We start from the raw sequence: 14,905 nt of genomic DNA, 5'->3' as shown, positions 1-14,905 counted from the left end.
CTTCTTTGGAACTAGTTGCCACTAGTTATCATGACACTGAGGCTCTAATAACCATCTAATCTAACTGATTAGATCCATGCATCAAATCCTGACGTCACCAAATGCAAGACTAAACGTGATTGCTACCTGACCAATGCTAGCCTTATATCACAAGCAGTCTTATACAGTCCATTGCTTCCCTGATCCTATAACTATAGTGGTGCTCTTACAGTTTTATCACTGGCTCAATCAAATCTAATCCGTATGGGTAATTCTGAAACCCAATTCAGGGATCTCCATTTCCTCACTGCTGCACCCAAACTGGTGACTACCACTATTCATTCAGTGTTCCAACAACACGCTCATGCCATATACCAACACATAACTACAAACTCTTGGAGTAACATGCTACATTACCCTATCCTAGCTTGATTCAAGCCCAAGGCCCAATCCAAAGACCCAAAAGTCAAACTAGGAATGCCCAACATATGGCCCAATTTTCAAAATTGGGCCCAAACTTTTACATGTCATAATCAAAGACCCAACTACATAGTTTAGTACAAACATGTGGCATTTCCAATGGCCCAATATCATATAATTATCAACACCCAAACTATGGCCCATCCGCCGCCTAATTTTCCAAATTGGGCCCACACCCTCATATGGGCCTTACTATAAGCCCACCAACATATTCTAGTCCTAATGGTTATTCTTCGATGGCCCATTAATAATCCAATTACCAAATTCCAAAGGAAAGGACCAAGTGAAATAAGGTTTTCACTGGAAATGACGATTAGGGTTAAGTGTTTCTAACTTAACCCATTAAGGACTTAATCCATTAAGTCCATTACTCCACTAGATAAATCATATGGTGTGATTGGGTTCACAATTCCATTTCAATTTCGCAAATGTGGTATTCTTTAATGAAATGATGATTAGGGTTAAGTGTCCCTACTTAACCCATTAAGGTCTTAATTCATCAATTCCATTATTGCCTGAGATTAATTGCAAATGATTATTAATTAACATTTTAAGTTTATAAAATAATTCCCATATGTGTGTGTGTCCTAATTAAGTCCTAAAGTTAGGGTTTCAGGGCATTAGGGTTTTCCAAGCCCTATTTTGGGTTTCGAACCCAATACTAGCGCATTAGTCAATTGGTTGTGCTTTTAGGTCAATTGGGCCCATTATGGTTTCATTGGGCCCATTAGGGTTTCAAACATCCCAACGAGTCCAAAAATGCAACGAGGTACACCGCCACCCAACACGGTGGCCGGTGGTGGTTTTGAGCTTTCTTTTTATTTTTCCACTTTCTAATTACATTGTACAAATCTTTAATCCCAAAATAAATACACACCTAAGGGAATAAACACACACAATGCCACCTTGTGGATGCTAACGGTGGTAGATGGTGGCAGCCACCACCTCACGGTGGTGGTGGTGGCTTTTCTTTAAATCCCGACTAATCAAAACACCAAAAACACACATATTACGAATGCAAACAAAACTACACACACCTAAGCACGAGCTTGAAGCAGAATCACACACGCACAAAACTCATAGCCACCTCCCATGGTGGCTGGTGGTGACGAGACAACGCAGCTATAGTCTTGACGGCGATTAACGGCAACAACTGAAGCCTAGTACCTAGCGGCTCCCTTGTCTTCGATGGAGACCGGCAGCAGCGACGCGAGTAGGGCGGAGACGCACTGTTGATGATGGGACATCGAATAGAAAAAGAGTGGCGAAACATCTTCGATTCCTAGCCGGTATAGCCTCAATGGGACCCACAGGACGGCTTTCCCTCGGTGACGCACGTCGTCCGGCAGTGGCGGTGGAATTCCGACAGCAAAGAGGCAGATGGCGCGGTGGTGGCGGCAGGAGTGCTCACGAACGGTGGCCACCAGGACACTACGCCTTCGATCTTCACTGATGCAGCTACATTCCCATCTCAAACGGTCATCAACGTGATTCGATGGTGCTCGGTGGTTGGAGAACGACTAGGTGGAAGGTGGCGGCGGCCAGAGAGAGTAGGAGTCATAAGGTCGGCGGCTGCCCCATTTTGGGTTAGAGTTTGGGACCGGGGGTGATCGGTTTATACACCCAATCCCACAAACTTGTTTCCACAATGACACCTTCAACCCCTCCTTTCCCATTTTCTTTCAAAGTGAACCGATAAATTACCACTTAAATCCTGCCTCTTAAAAACCTTTGCAAATTAAGTCCAACTTTTACCAAGTAGCCCCCCTCTCTACATTTATTTTCAAATAAAGTCCATAATTCACTATTTAGCTCCACTCTTCCATTATTCTTTTCATATTAGGTCCAAATTATACCAAACACCCCCTGTCTTCTAAAAATTTGTACTAAGTAAATCCTGAAACTTAAACCTTTAACCCCTAATCTCTAAAATTGTGACAATTAGCTCATTGAGACCGAAACCTTGCTATATAATAATTGATTTTGGGTTATTATACATTCATTAATTTATTCATTTATTTATTAAGTAAATGGGGTGTTACAACTCTCCCTCACTTAAATTAGATTTTGTCCTCGAAATTATTCCTTACCATTCCTTACTCGCTAGACCACTCTAGTAACATATTCACCATCCTGGGTACACCTTAGTCTTTCCAAGGCAATTCAAACCATCCCTCACATGGTTCTAAAAACTGAAAATAATGAATTCCTTGCATTAAGAACACATTACTCATTCTGAAATATGCAGTCTCGAGGTCGTATGACTCTCTGCTAGACCGCTCATACGGGATCACTATCGTTGAATCCAGTCCGTTTATCCCTTAACTGATTGCTGAACTTTCTACAGATCGAGGTTTCCCACTATACAACCGAATCAAAGACCTGATTATCCCTGCAGATTAATTATACTTGGCTAAGGCTCAGTTAGTCCTGCTGTGAGTGACTTGTCAATTCTGAATCATCCAGTTAGTTCGTCCGTATTTGCAACCCAAAACACAAATACTAATACTACCCAAATGTTGAAATTTCCTGAACACTGAACTTCCTGAACCACTATGCTTGCACATGGCTACTTTCCAAAATCTACTACAACCTTCCTGGTCCCAATTCATTCGTTGGTCATCTGAAAATATTGGGTCCCATCCCAGTCGTTGAACTAAAAGGACTCCCACTTAGTCACCTCACACGATTTCCGAGTGAAATCCTTCTCTGGAACTAGTTTCCACTAGTTATCATGCCAGTAAGGCTCTAATGACTTTTTGATCTAACTGATCGGATCCATGCATCATATCCTGACACCACCAAATCCAAGACTATAAGTGATTGCTACCTGGCCAATGGTAGCCTTATATCACAAGCAATCTTATACAGTCCATTGCTTCCCTGATCCTATAACTATAATGGCGCTCCTACAGTCTTATCACTAGCTCAATCAAATCTAATCCGTCTAGGTAATTCTGAAACCCAATTTGTGGATCTCCATTTCCTCACTGCTGCAACCAAACTGGTGAGTAACACTATTCATTCTACATTCTAACAACACGCTCATGCCATCTTCCAACCTAGTGAATGCTATGGCTACCCCTGCAGTCTTACAACACTTCCCATGCTAACTAACCACTAGTGAATGTTAGGGTCCCAACTCATAACTACAAACTCTTCTAGTAATAGGCTACATTACCCTATCTTGGCTTGATTCAAGCCCAAGGCCCAATAAAAAGGCCCAAAAGTCAAACTAGGAACCAAAGCCCAACATATGGCCCAATTTTCCCAATTGGGCCCAAATCTTTACATGCCATAGTCAAATGCCCAACTATGTAGTCCAGTCCAAACATTTGGCATTGCTAATGGCCCATTATCATATAATTATCAAAGCCTAAACTATAGCCCATCCACGGTCCAATTTTCCAAATTGGGCCCACACCCTTATATGGGCCTTACGATAAGCCCACCAACATATTCAAGTCCTAAAGATTATTCTTGGATGGCCCATTAATAATCCAGTAACCAAAGCCCAAAGGAAAGGCCCAACTCAAGGCCAAAGTGAATTAGGGTTTTCACATGAAATGACGATTAGGGTTAAGTGTTTCTAACTTAACCCATTCAGGACTTAATCCATTAAGTCCATTACTCCACTAGATAAATCATATATTGTGATTGGGTTGACAATTCCATTCCAATGGCCCAAATGTGGGTTTCTTTCATGAAATGATGATTAGAGTTAAGTGTCCCTACTTAACCCATTAAGGACTTAATTCATTAATAAAGTTAGGGATTCATGGCATTAGGGTTTTCCAAGCCCTATTTAGGGTTTCCAACCCAATACTGGCCCATTAGTCAAATGGTTGGTCTTTTAGATCAATTAGACTTCATTGGTCCATCCCAACGAGTCCAAAAATACAACAAGGCACACCGCCACCCAACATGGCGGTCGGTGGCAGCAACCACAACTATACGGTGGTGGTTTTGAGCTTTATTTTTATTATTCCACTTTCTAATTACATAGTAAAAATCTGTAATCCCAAAATAAACACACACCTAAGGGAAGAAACACATACAAAGCCACCTTGTGTTGGCTGACGGTGGTAGATGGTGGCAACCACCACCCCACGGTGGTGGCGATGTCTTTTCTTTGAATCCTGGCTAACCAAAACACCAAAAAACGCATATTATGAATGGAAACAAAACCTCCCATGGTGGCTGGTGGTGACGAAGCAACGCAGCTACAGTCTTGAAAGCGATTAACGGCAACAACCAAGGCCTAGTACCTAGCAGCTCCCTTGTCTATGATGGAAACGGGCAACAATGACCCTAGCAGGACTAAGACGCACTGTTGATGATGGGACGTCGAACAAAAGAAGGGTGGAGACACATTTTCAATTCCTATCTGGTACAGCCTCATTCGGCCCCTCATGATGGCTTTCCCTCGGTTACGCACATAATCTGAAAGTGGCGGTAGAATTTCGATGGCGAAGAGGCAGATGGCGTGGTGGCGATGGCACGAGGGCTCATGAACGGTGGCCACCAGGACATTACGCCTTCGATCTTCACTGATGCAACTACCTTCCAATCTTAGATGGTCATTAATGTCATTTGATGGTACTCGATGGTTGGAGAACGACTAGGTGGAACGTGGCGGCGGTCGGAGAGAGTAGGAGTTATAAGGTCGGCGGCTACACCATATATGGTTAGGGTTTGGGACCAGGGGTGATTGGTTTATATACCCTGATACCCCAAATTTGTTTCCATAATGATGCCTTCAACAACTTCCTTCCCATTTTCTTTCAACGTGAACCCATAAATTACCACTTTAACCCTGCATCTTAAAAACCTTTGCAAATTAAGTCCAACTTTTACCAAGTAACCTTCTTTCTATACATTTATTTTCAAATGAAGTCTAAATTTTACTATTTATCTCCCCTCTTCCATAATTCCATTCATAATAGGTCCAAATTATACCAAACACCCCCTGTCTTCTAAAAATATTTACAAAGTAAATCCCGAAACATAAACCATTAACCCCCAATCTCTAAAATTGTGACAATTAGCTCCTCGAGACCAACACCTCGCTATATAATTATTGATTTAGGGCTACTATACATTCATTAATATATTTATTTATTTATTAAGTAAACGGGGTGCTACAACTCTCCTCCACTTAAATTAGATTTCATCCTCGAAATCATTCCTTACCATTCCTTACTCGCCATGCCAATCTAGTAACATGGTCACCATCGTGGGCACACCCTAGTCTTTCCAAGGCAATCCAAACCATCCCTCACAGGGTTCTAAAACCCGAAAATAATGAATTCCTTGCATTAAGATCACATTACTCATTCTGAAATATGCAGTCTCGAGATGGTCTAACTCCATTCTAGATCACTCATACTGGATCATTATCGTTGAATCCAGCCCGTTTGTCCCTTAATTGACTGCTGAACTTCCATCATCTCGAGGTTTCCTACTATACAACCGAATCATAGACCTAATTATCCCTGTAGATTACTTATACTTGGACAAGGCTTAGCAAATCCCGTTGTGAGTGACTTTTCAATTCCTAATCATCCAGCTATTACGTCCGTATTTGCAACCCAAAACATAAATAGTAATATTGCCCGAACGTTGAAACTGCCCGAACACTAAACTATCTGAAGCACTATGTTGCCACGTGGCTACTTTACAAAATCTACCGAGACCTTCCTGGTCCCAATTCATTTGTCAGTCATCTAAAATATCAGGCCCAAGACCAGTCGTTAAGCTAAAAGGACTCCCACTTAGTCACATCACACGATTTCCAAGTGAAATCATTCTCTAGAACTAGGTTCCACTAGTTATCATGCCACCGATGCTCTAATAACCTTCTGATCTAACTTATCAGGTACATGCGTCAAATCCTGACGTCACCAAATCCAAGTGTAAAAGTGATTGCTACCTGACTAATGGTAGACTTATATCACAAGCAATCTTATAAAGTCCATTGCTTATTGTTGCACCCAAATTGGTTGGTACCATCGTTCTTTCTGCATTCCAACAACATGCTAATGCCATCTACCAATCTAGTGAATGCTACGGGTACCCTGCAGTCTTACAACTCTTCCCATGCTAACTGCCCACTAGTGAATGCTACGGCTACCCCCGTAGTCTTACAACACTTTCCATCCTGGTTGAACACGCGCTCAACCTAACACACCACTGAACTTAATTAATGGCTAGAATCCCAACTAGATTTTGCCAAGTTCTGCTATCAAGCACCGAGAAGAAGCGATTCACATGTTGGGGACTTTTACCGAACTGCCAAGTCACACAACACTTAAACCAAGCAACCACTAGTGTTTTCTTCCTTCTTGAAAACGATGCGAAACTTATCCTAGTTTGAAAACTGATCCTGCTTCTGCATTCTAGGATGATTCTCCCCCACTTAGATTCAACTAAGTCTTCAAAATACATGAAAACTTGAGAATTACCAATCCTTCTTACTTTCCAACGATCGATCTGATGACAACAAGACCTTTAAAATTAGTACTCCTTTACTAGCCAACGCCAAATGATCACACACTTCTAATAACTAGATGAACACTTGTTGAATCCCCTGGAAACCAATAGTCCCTAAAGCTTGAAAGATGCCACACCCAAATCTTGAAGTCAACAAATAGATGCTCCTACTAATGTCTCAACAACGAGCTACTTCCCTTGGCCCTTTCGCCCGCTAGTCAATAACGGTTACTAAAACCACTAAATCCTGACAATGTTGAATAACCATCATGTGTGTCCCTATTTGCAGACCTCCTATATAATACACTTCTTCTTAAAGTACTCCAACAAATATCTCGCTTTGGGCTCTAGAAATCATATCATTTAGGGTCTCGCACCGTCGCTCAATCACCAGCTCGATCATCCACAACTAAACTGCAGTAGTTGAAACAACCTCTTCCCTAAACTGGGCTATGACTACTCCCTAGACATCGTCTACAATTCCAAAAGTGCAATAGATCATACAATCAATCCTTACCGCCTGATATAAGATTCCCAAGGTGAACTGGACATCAAAGATACTTATGCCACATTGACCCACCGTGCTTACCAACGCTAAACTACTCTTGCCAATCCCGACAATGAACTGACCCCGAGCTAGAATACAATCTAATCCTGGGGTCACAAGCCTGCTTAATCCTTCGAGCTCGTAAACTGAAAGGGCAGATTCCTTGCTGATATTTGCATAATTAGTCATATATTTAGCATACATTTTTATTTATTTTTAGCTAATTATGTGTTTAATGTGGACAAAAGGTACTTAATAATGCTTAAATTTTGTTTTCAATCCAAAAGACATGCTTGGAAGTGAAAGGGAACAAGGAGAAGCAATTAGAGACCAAAGAATGAAGAATGAGGGACAAAAGCATACCTACTCGGAGAGTTCTCGAGGCTACTCGGCGAGTACCCAAGAATATTCGAGAAGATAAGTCAAGACTCCTGGTATAAGACGGATTTTGTGCATCTACTCGGTGAGTTGGGTCTTCTACTCACTGAGTACACCCTGTTTTGTGATAATTATAAATATCGAACCAATATCCGAATGGAAAAGACTTTTGGCAATTTTGAGAGCTGGACCTGTGAAAAAGAACCCTTTGAGGAGCTGAGGAACCCTAACCTTCAATCCCTTGAAGAATCAAGGCAATTTAGGTTACTCATTCCACTTAGCTTTAGGAATTAAGCATGTTTAGCTTAGTTGAATTTGTTTTTGAGTTTGTTTTTGCTATCACTATGAACTAAATTCGTTTTGTTTCTATTGGGGAAGACCAAGTTACTCCTATGGTTTAATTATGCTTTTTGATTGATTGTTATTTGGTGATTTTATTAAATTAAGTTTGTTAAAGAACCTCATATGTTATGTGAACAGTTTATCATATGCCTAGGAATAATGAATATGAAACTAGGATTAATTGGAGAATGGATAAATTAATATGTGGGATTGTTTCAGAAACCAACAAACAAGAGGTTAATTGAAACATCAACTTGATTAACCAATTACAAATCTTATTTAATCCAAACAATTGAACTACGAAATTAATTAGTTTAAACAATTAGCCACTGATTGAATTGATTAATTGTCTAAGGGTCAGGAGTAATGAACATGAACCTAACTACTATAGTTGGTAACCAATAATAATTGATTTATCATTTAAATGACCATACGCGTGAATTGGTTGAACCTAAATAGAAACCCTTTAATTAAATTTGGTGAATTTGTCATTTGCTTTAATTGTTTAGTTAGTTAAGTTCTTAAGTGGTGTGTTTAATTTTCTAGTCTTGTAAAACTAGAGAAAAACCCTTTTACTGTTATTATTTGCTTAGTTAAAATTAGTTATTAGATTAATTTTCGTTCCCTGAGTTTGACACCCTACTTATCCAACTATACCACTACAAGACAGGTTCACTGCCATTGTGTGCTTAATTTATCAACTAAAAGTTGGATTAAAACTAGCTCGTTTCACACACATCAAGTTTTTGGCGCTGTTGCTCGGGAACGGTTCTAAATAGTTAATCTAATTCCTAATTTTTTCGATCCTTTGTGTGAGTTTATTGGCACAAAGTTAATTTATTACAGTTTAATAGTTAGTGATTAGCTTTTAGCATCTGTTTTAGTTGTATTATTAAGCTTAGTTTTTTTCAAATTTCACTGCTACTCGCCGAGTGCATTCGCACCTACTCGGCGAGTAGAGCAGAACTTCGCATTTAATTTTCGTTTTTTTAGTTGCATTTTTTGTTCTTTTTACGTTTTTATCTTGTTTTATTTCAGGACTTTCATGACCAGAGGATCAAACACTCCGCTGGTACCCCCGTTTGAAGATCCTGAATCCGCATTGAGAAGGAACAAAAGGAAAGGATGTGGAGAGCTCGAATACACCTAAGAAGTCACCTTTGTCTAATTTGAAGACTGTTTTTGGGAAGAAAAAGAGCAGCAAAGCAGGTGCATCCAGCACATCTTTAGCAAGTGAAGACCCGATCATGGAAGACACCGAGTACGACACCGAGGAGGAAGAAGAACCTATATACGGGCACGACACCGATTCCGGCAACGAGATAGCCCTTAACATGGCTAGAATTGATGAAATACTCATGGGAGAGTGGAAGAAGAGGATCCGCGATGACACCGGCTCGGGACTTGTGCAACCCGCAATTCCCGCTACTGCTACGTTCGAGCTAAAGGGCCACATACTCGCCCAGCTAAAGGAAATTCCTTTCTATGGAAAAGACCACGAAGATGCCTACAAGAATTTGGATGAAGTCAATGATGTAGCTGATTACTTTAATGTTCCAAATGTGCCTCGTGAGACTCAGCTACTTCGCATGCTTCCAGTGACATTCAAAGGTGCTGCAAAACACTAGCTCAAGTCACCTCCCCCCCCCCCCCCCGGGTCAGTCACCACATGGGCCAAGATGAAAGAAGAATTCATTGATCACTTTTTCCTACCTTCCAACATTGCCAAGTTGAATAAGGCCATTGCTAACTTTGAACAACAAGCTGAAGAGTCGCTATATGAAGCTTGGGAGAGGTACAAGAGCTTGCTAAGAAATTGCCCACTCCATAACCTTAACAGCCAGCAAGAAGTCTCCATTTTCTATGATGGAGTCAATGTCACAACCAGGCAGTTACTTGACTCGCAAGGCCCGCTAACAAAGAAACAACCCCATGTGATCAAGGAACTGATTGAAGAATTCTCTAAGCAGTCTAGAGAATACCATAACCCAAGAAATGATGTTACTAGGGGAGCCGCGTATGCAGCTACTGAAGACTTGTCCGCGGTCATGGCTATGCTAAAAACCACGGATAGGAGGATGGATAAAATGGATCAAACGATCCATGCTATTCAGGTGGGTTGTGAAAATTGTAATGGACCTCATCTTACTACAGACTCCGACTTGGATGAAAATGGAAACAAAAAGGTGCAAGTGTGTTACTCAAGTGGGGACCGATATCATGAAGATTGGCGAAAACCAAAGAAAGAGTGGCTCCTGTTTGAAGAGTACATGAAGGCTAAGGAGGAAAAGTACAAGCAGAAGGGAAGAGGTTTTTACCAAAAGGAGGAGCTAGCACAAGAAAGAAAACCAAGTTTGGAAGAGATGCTTACCAAATTTGTAGCTGCTTCAGAAAAGAGACATAGTGATCATGATGTTGCAATTCAAGAAACAAGAACTATCCTTAGAAACCAGCAAGCATCTATCCATAACATAGAAATGCATCTAGGGCAGCTTGCTCAACAAATCAACCAAAGATCACCGGGTGAACTTCCTAGAAAAACCGAAAATAACCCACGAGGCGCGCACATAAATATAGTTACAACAAGAAGTGGGAAAATAATCACTCCTCTGGCCCCTATTTAGAATAAAACACCCAAAGAATCACAGAAGGAGGAAGCAGAAATCAAGACCAAAATTAAAATCTTCAAGATACAAAGCCTACTCGCCGAGTCCAGAACCTGCACTCAGCGAGTCCACTGCCAAATCCGAAGGAGCAGACCCCTGAAAAGCATTACCAGCCTCCATTGCCATACCCAGCCCGAGCTAAGAAAGAGAATTATGAAGAGGAGGAAGTGAAAAAGGTAGTCCTCAATGAAAATTGCTTAGTTGCTATGCTAAATAAGCTACCAAAGAAGAAGGGTGACCCGGGGAGCTTAACTTTACCATGAGAATTTGGCAACTTGGCTACCATTCATGCTTTGTCCAATTTGGGAGCAAGTGTAAACCTCATGCCATATTCATTCTTCAAGAATCTGGATCTCCCGGAACCAAGGCCAATTCATATGGCGATTCATTTAGCAAACAAGACAGTCACTTTTCCAAGAGGCATATGTGAATACTTACTGGTCAAGGTTGACAAATTCGTATTTCCCGCTAATTTCATAATTCTATATATGGAGGCGGATCCTCAAGTCCCAATCATCCTCGGAAGACCCTTCCTCAACACTGCGAGTGCTATAGTAGACATGAGGGACTCGAAGCTCACTTTACGGGTAGGAGAAGATTCAGTCACTTTTGGGGTTGATCAATCCATGAAGTATGCAAGGAACAGTGATGACACAACATTCTTCATTGATATGCTTGATGAATTATTGGAGGAATGCATAAGTGAAGATTCCAGCAAGTCTACAATTGTTTATGAAGAATTTAATGCTGAAAAAGACTTAATGGAGACCGAGAGGCTGCTGGAAGAAGTTGAGTTTGAAGAATTGATGAAGCAATCTGACAACTCTACTCGCCGAGTAGAACCGAGCTACTCGCCGAGTCCATGCTTGGAAAAGACAGAATTCGTAAATTCAACTACCAACTCCCCGACTCCTTACCTGCACTCGGCGAGTATAACATGCAGAACCCAAAAACTAAGTTTAAGACATTACCATAACATTTGGAGTATGCTTTCCTTGAAGATGGCAATCAAAAGCCAGTAATCATAGCCTCTGACCTTTCCAAATCTGAAAAGGAAGATCTAGTGCAAGTTTTGAAGAAGCGAAAGCAGGCTATAGCATGGAGCATCACCGACATCAAGGGAATAAGCCCCTCTTATTGTTCTCACAAGATCAATTTGGAAGAATGAGCAAAGCCGGTTGTACAGCACCAAAGAAGATTAAATCCAAATATGCAAGAAGTGGTCAAGAAGTGGTCAAACTTTTAGATGCGGGAATTATATATTCCATTTCCGACAGTTCGTGGGTGAGTCCGATCCAAGTGGCGCCCAAGAAAGGAGGGATGACGGTTATAACCAACAAAAAATGAGCTTATTCCGACACGAAAGGTAACCGGTTAGAGAGTGCGCATCAATTATCGAAAGCTAAACGATGTCACTCGTAAAGACCATTTTCCCTTACCTTTTATTGATCAAATGTTAGAAAGATTATCAGGCCATAGTTGTTATTTCTTTCTAGATGGATTCTCGGTTTATTTCCAAATACCCATAGACCCAATGGACCAAGAAAAGACCACATTTACTTGGCCAAGTAGGACTTTTGCTTATCGACGCATGTCGTTGGGTTATGCAATGCACCCGCGACATTTCAAAGGTGTATGAGAACCATATTCCACGATATGGTGGGAAATTTCATGGATGTTTTTATGGATGATTATTATATTTTTGGATCTTCCTTCCATGACTGTCTCACAAATCTTGACTTAATGCTTGCTAGGTGTGAAAAAATCGACTTGGTCCTCAACTGGGAGAAAAGTCACTTTATGGTCAAGGAGGGTATATATTTAGGCCACAAGGTTTCCAAAATGGGAATTGAAGTGGATCGGGCAAAGATCGACACCATTGCCAAATTACCCCCGCCAAGTAATGTGAAGGGCATTAGAAGTTTTCAAGGTCACGTGGGTTTTTACCGGTGTTTTATAAATGATTTTTCTAAAATAACTAGACCTCTAACGCAACTACTCTTAAAAGATGCACCATTTAATTTTACTAAAGAGTTTTTAGAGGCATTTGAATTTTTAAAGGAAAAATTAACTAATGCCTCGATCATTATTGCACCAAATTGGAATTTACCATTTGAAATAATGTGTGATGCTAGTAACTTTGCATTACGAGCTGTCCTTGGTCAAATGGTTGATAACCACTTTCGACCCATATATTATGCTAGCAAGACTTTAAATCCGGCCCAAGAAAATTACACCACCACGGAAAAGGAATTATTACTTGTGGTGTATCCTTTTGATAAATTCCATCCTTATTTAGTTTTATCTAAAAGAACAGTTTTTACTGACAACTCTGCTATCAAGTATTTGTTTGCCAAACAGGATGCCAAGCCAAGATTGATACGATGGGTTCTACTTCTTCTAGAGTTTGACATAGAGATGCGAGACAAAAAGGGAATGGAGAATGTACCAGATGACCACTTGTCAAGGCTTGAAAACCCGCAATCACCCGCGATTGCAATAAGATAGAGTTGGAGATGATTTTTCGGACAAGTATATTATGCTGACCGTGGGAGAAGAACCATGGTTTGCAAATATAGCTAATTACTTAGCTAGCAAATACATCCCAAAATATCTCACAAGTCAACAAAAGAAGAAATTCTTTTCCGAAATAAAGTATTACTTTTGGGTTGAACCATATCTTTTCCGAAGTTGCGCGGATGGAATCATACGAACATGCGTGTTCGGGAATGAAAGTCGAAAAATATTGGAGCATTGTCATAGCGGGCCCACGGGTGGACATCATGGATCACATTACACTGCGAAGAAGATCTTTGACATTGGGTTTTACTGGCCTACAATTTTTAAAGATGCAACCCAATTTGTCAAAGAATGTGATGCATGTCAAAGAGCGGGAAACATTTCATCTCGTAATGAAATGCCACAACATAGTATTCAAGTGTGCGAAGTATTTGATGTGCAGGGGATCGATTTCATGGGACCATTTCCCATGTCCAAAGGCAACAAATACATATTGGTGGCGGTGGATTATGTATCCAAGCGGGCGGAGGCATAAGCTTTGCCAACTAATGACGGTCGGGTGGTGGTGCGGTTTTTAAAGAAGTTATTTTCAAGATTTGGAATCCCGAAAGCTCTCATAAGTGACCGAGGCATTCATTTTGCCAATGATCAACTAGAGAAGGTGCTAAGGAAATATAGGGTAACCCATAAATTTTCTACATCCTACCATCCACAAACTAGTGGACAAACCGAAGTGACAAATCGAGCTTTAAAGATAATCTTGGAGAAATCGGTGGGGAGCAATCGAAAAGAATGGTTGGATAAGCTAGATGATGCACTTTGGGCCTTCCATACAACTTTCAAAACCCCTATTGGTACTACACCATATAGGTTAGTGATGGGTTTTGTACATAAGAACATCCTAAGTGCGCATACAAACCCTAATGCTCGGATCTAGGTTTCTCTAATTAAACATGCATTGAATCCAAGACTCCTAATGAATTATTAGGCATAAGAACAACACAAAACCAGAGTTAGAAGCATACCTTGAAACACTTGTTTGATCTTCTTGTTCTTGGAGCTTTAGAGTCACAATTGTCACTCCTCTAATGGCTTACAAACACCAACTAGCGAAGAGGATGATTTGAGAGAGAGGAGAGAGGATGGAATTCGGCCAGGGTATCCTTACTTTAGAGGAGGTACCGATTTCCCTTTGCCATAGGGTCTATTTATACTTCTAGACTCCTTAAGGGTTACAACTCAAACCCTAGTTGGATAACCATTACTCAAAGCAATCCAAATCCTTCCAAGATAATGCCTTGGACGAATTAGGCTTATCCTAGCCTAGAAATCGTCCAACCTCTATCAATAAGGATTTACAGTGTAAAGTTTAACTATCAAACAATTGACAGTTTATACCCTCTTATTTAATTAATCTCCTTAAGTCACCAAATTAATACTAATTAATCTATGACTTATATTAATCAAATAACTATATTATTATTCCTTATATTATTCTCAT

General features: G+C 40.6%; 1 non-coding gene across 1 annotated transcript; it reads right to left on the bottom strand.

Moving 5' to 3' along the window:
• Positions 1-9,945: 9,945 nt before the first annotated feature.
• LOC145038203 (small nucleolar RNA R71) lies at positions 9,946-10,052 on the bottom strand. Its single transcript, XR_013679265.1, has one exon. It is a non-coding gene; the product is annotated as a small nucleolar RNA R71 (small nucleolar RNA).
• Between the last annotated feature and the right edge of the window lie 4,853 nt (positions 10,053-14,905).

Source organism: Lactuca saligna, chromosome 3 (genome assembly GCF_052625555.1).
Source record: "Lactuca saligna cultivar CGN05327 chromosome 3, ASM5262555v1, whole genome shotgun sequence".
Lineage (NCBI taxonomy): Eukaryota > Viridiplantae > Streptophyta > Magnoliopsida > Asterales > Asteraceae > Lactuca > Lactuca saligna.
Note: the sequence above shows the minus strand (reverse complement) of the source record. Positions and strands in the feature narration are given on the sequence as shown.